Genomic DNA, 4511 nt, shown 5'->3' on the forward strand with positions numbered 1-4511 from the left:
AATAAGATCAAAGTCGGCAAACTCAAAAGGCTTCCATAGCCTTGGCAACTCATGACTAGAGCTTAGGGAGATTCCTGACGCCATAAACAAGAGTGTCAAATTGTTAAGTCAATAACAGGAGTCACTGTGTACTTACTTCTCATGTGGGATCTGTCCTTAATGTATTGTCCAGTGTGAAGTAATGCTGTAACTAGTACTGAAACAGTATTTTACACTTTGTGTTTCTGTGTGGGTGCAAACTGATGAAATCTTTACTTAATATATACTGAATCGATCTTCTGTATATAAAGATAATTGAAAATGAATCTTAATTCAATCCCATCAAGGTGGCATGTACCAATGCCATCTCACTAGTCCAAGTGATCCATCTCAGTTCACAATTGATAATAATGAAAGGACTAAGAGTCAAAGGGCTCACATAAACAAGTCTGGTACCTGCTAATACTAACCGATAGAATAAATAAAGGGGAGAGTGATCCAACATGGGAAGCGAGATACACAGCAGACTCATAGAATGGCAGATGTCCTAAACAGCACTCTGGCCTCAGAATCAGCCCTAAAGGCACTCGGATCCGGCTGAAAAGCCCATTAGAGTATTTCAGGCATGGAAAGCCAAGACACTCTGGCAAAAAAAAAAAAAAAAAAAAAAAAAAAAAAAAAAAACACCTAAATGAAAGATCTCTGTGAGTGAGATCCCAGTGGAAAGAATGGGGCCATCAAAAAAGGAGGTACCTTTTTCTGAAGGGAGGAGAGAACCTCCACTTTGACTGACCTTGTCTAAAGAAAATAAGAGTCGGAGAACTCAAAAGGCTTCCATAGCCTTGGAAACTCATGACTGGAGGAGCATAGGGAGATTACTGATGCCATAAACAGGAGTATCAATTTGTAAAGTCAACAACAGGAGTCACTGTGCACTTACTCCTGATGTAGGATCTCTGTCCTTAATGTGCTGCACATTGAGATTTAATGCTATAACGAGTACTGAAACAGTATATTTCACTTTGTGTTTCTATGTGGGTGCAAACTGTTGAAATCTTCACTTAATGTACACTAAACTGATCTCCTGTATATATAGAAAATTAAAAATGAATCTTGATATGAATGGAAGGGGAGAAAGAGCGGGAAAGGGGAGGGTTGCAGGTAGGATGGAAGTCATCTAGGGGGAGGGGGAAGCCAATGTAGTCCATAAGCTATACTTTGGAAATCAATATTCATTAAATAAAAGTTAAAAAAAATTAATCTTGATGTGAATGTAATGGGAGAGGGAGTGGGAGATGGGAGGGGTGCGAGTGGGAGGGAAATAATGGAGGGGGGGAAGCCATTGTAAGCCATAAACTGTACTTTGGAAATTTATATTTAATAAATTAAAAAAAGGCAAGAATGTTCCAACATGGGAAGGCAGTCCACACAGCAGACTCATAGAAAGACAATTGCTTTAAGTAACACTCTGACCTCAGAATCAGCCCTTAAGTCTTCCTGGCCTGGCTGAAAAGCCTGAGAAAATTTCAGGCCTAGACAGCCAAGATACTGTGGCAAAAAAATATTGTACATGAAGGATCTGTGTGAGTGACATCCCAACAGAAAGTAGTGGCCATCAAAGAAGGATGTACTGTTCTCTGAAGGGAGGAAAGAACTTCTACTTTGTTTATGGCCTTGTCTAAATACTGAAAGGAGTTTGTGGATTCAAAACGTTTCCATACCCTAGTCAGCTGATGTCAAGAGCCTCGGGTGGTCACTGACTTCATACATAAAAGTATTAATTGTTAAATTAGCTACAGGAGTCACTGTGCACTAACTCCCCATGCAGGACCTCTGTCCTCAGTGAGTTGTATTATGAGAGTTAAATGTGATACTTGCTCTCAAACTGTGTGTATGTGTGCATGTGTGTACAAATTGTTGAAATCTTTACTTAGTATAGGTCTTCTGTGAACAAAGTTAATTGAAAATGAATCTTAATGGAGAATGGTACTGAGAAGGGGAGAGGGAGGAGAAAGATGGGTGGGAGTGTGGGTGGAAGGGCAGGTATGGTGGGAAGAATAATTATATTCCTAAAGTTGTACTTATGAAATTTGTATTCCTTAAAAAATAAATTAATTAAAAAAAGAGTGAATCAGGGCTGGAGATCTGTTTCCCTTTCAAATAAAGAAATAAAAAATTTTAGAATTTTTTTAAAAGTTCATGGAAGATGTAAAATATGCATGGATTTCAACATTTTTGTATCAAATAAACTTACCCTTTAATTCTACTTTCCAGAAAAGCTTTTGAAGTACCCTCATATTCCTACTTGTCATTTCATCACAAAATAGTTTTAAATGTGCTAAAGGGTTGACATGTAACAAGATGAATGATTTCTGTTGCTTCCTTTGGATCTATTTAAGAGAAGTTGGTTTCTGTTTATTTCTTAGCTTTTACCATCAGTGTGTAGCAGAAAGAATATAATGATATGTAGGACACTTTGCTGTCATTCCCTTGACTGGTACAAAGGAAGCAGTTTTATTCATCCTTGCATTTGCAACATCAGTGCAAATGTCAACACAAACAAAACATTTTTGCCAGTGATAAACTTTGATCCTTCAAGATTTAAAAAATGGAAATTTAGAAAATTTGTTTCATCACTAGGAACTTCAAATACTTACAGGTTTATCTGATGAAATTAATAGTGACATTGACAAATGTGGGGTTTGTTTTTTCTTTGGTGTACTTTAAAATGCGACAAGATTTAGAAGATCTTCATGATTCTTGAGCCAAGATTTTACAAACTAATAAAGAATGGTATTATGAAACTTGTTCGTGGATAAAAGAACTATTCAAAGTGCAAGACCTCTGGGTTTAAAGCAATAGACTACAAAAATCTCACTGATGTGTTTTCAGATTCCACGTTGCAAATGACCTTTTAAAAACTGCCACTTGTCTCACCTGTCACATTTGGTTGTAGTGCCAAAGAAGTACATTCAAGCTATCTATGAAAGCTATTGAAATATCCCCTCATTTTCCAACCACATATTTGTATGAGGCTGGATATCCTTCATCTGTTTTAACCCATGCAGCACATTGCAGTAGATCAACTACAGAATCAAGTACACAATCCAGCTTTCTTCTGTCAAAAACAGACATTTAAAGGATTTCAAAAATGTAAAGCAATTCTACTTTTCACTCAATTTTTAGTTAATATGGTCATTCCTAACAATCTTGTTATTCATATTAATATATGCATTTATTTTTGACCTTTTAAAATGATTGAGAAAATAAATAATGCCAATATATTCCACTTTAATTCCTACTGCAGCAAATAGCAATAGATGTAGCCCACATGAACAAAAGCTCTTTGGATCTTTAGGAAATCTTAAGAGTGTGGAAAGGATTTGAAATGACAGAGTTTGAGAGAAAAAAATCTAAGTACTCAAAAAGCAATGTTTGGCAAGAAAGGTCTTTCTATTTTGCTTGAATTATTCAGAATATCTTCAACAGTCAGCAGGATAATAGCCATCAGACTTCCAAGTTCTAATTCCCAGAGCCTATGTGTTACCTTAGGTGGTGAAAGGGAATTAGATAAGGTTGCTACTCAGCTGTAGCGTGGGTAATCCAGGTGGCCTTAATATAATCACAAGGGCTGTTAAGGGTGGAAAACGAAGGAAGAAGAGCAGTGGGAGGGTAATCCCTGTGAGGAACACTCGGCTTGCCATCAGGGCTTTGAAGATGGGAAGGAGCCACAGGCCAAGGAGTGCAGCAGTCCCTCCACGTTAGAGAACATAAACAAGTAGATTGTCCCCTAGAGCCTGCAGCGAAGAGCACAGTCCTGCCACCTGCCACCTCCTTGATCCTAACCCAGGAGCACCCATTTCTGACTTGCAGGACTGTTAGCTGCTGAGTCTGTGTTGTTTCAAGCCACTGCCAGCATCGAACTTTACCTGAGACTTGGAAACCCTAGAGAAAAGCTAACGCTAAGAAATACTTCCATTCTTCTGCATGCTGGGAAATGACTCACTGCTGGGAATTGACTCGTCCTCTTATGACTTAGATGAAAACACGGGGCCACATTCCAGCCTGTCTGTGGCAAGGCTAGGCACAGACTTCCAAGTTCCCACCTCCACCTTGTAAATGATTAGCTGAGATGTTTGTGTATTGTCAAATGGAACAAAATGTGTGTGAACTTTCCCATCGCTAAGTAAACTGAAGTAGATAGTTTTAAAAATTAAGTGTGCAAATAGGAGAGGGAGGAGGAAGAAGGGTTGGAGTGTGGGTGGGAGGGAGGATAGAGTGGGAAGTATCACTATGTTCCTAAAGCTATATATATGCAATACATGAAACTTGTATAACTTACACTTTTTTAAAAAAATTAAAAAATGCATGTGAAGCAAACTTCAGCTAAGCTTCTCTCCATCCCTAGGCACCTGAAATATTAACACCCTCAACCAGAGGGCAGCACACCACGCCTCCATAATGATCTAAGAAGATGATAATCTTGGGATAAAAAAGTTATCTAATCTGTTCTGTCATGCCATCCTCCTCCT

This window comes from Oryctolagus cuniculus, chromosome 9 (genome assembly GCF_051225735.1).
Source record: "Oryctolagus cuniculus isolate XC-2025 breed Fujian yellow rabbit chromosome 9, ASM5122573v1, whole genome shotgun sequence".
Classification (NCBI taxonomy): Eukaryota; Metazoa; Chordata; class Mammalia; order Lagomorpha; family Leporidae; genus Oryctolagus; species Oryctolagus cuniculus.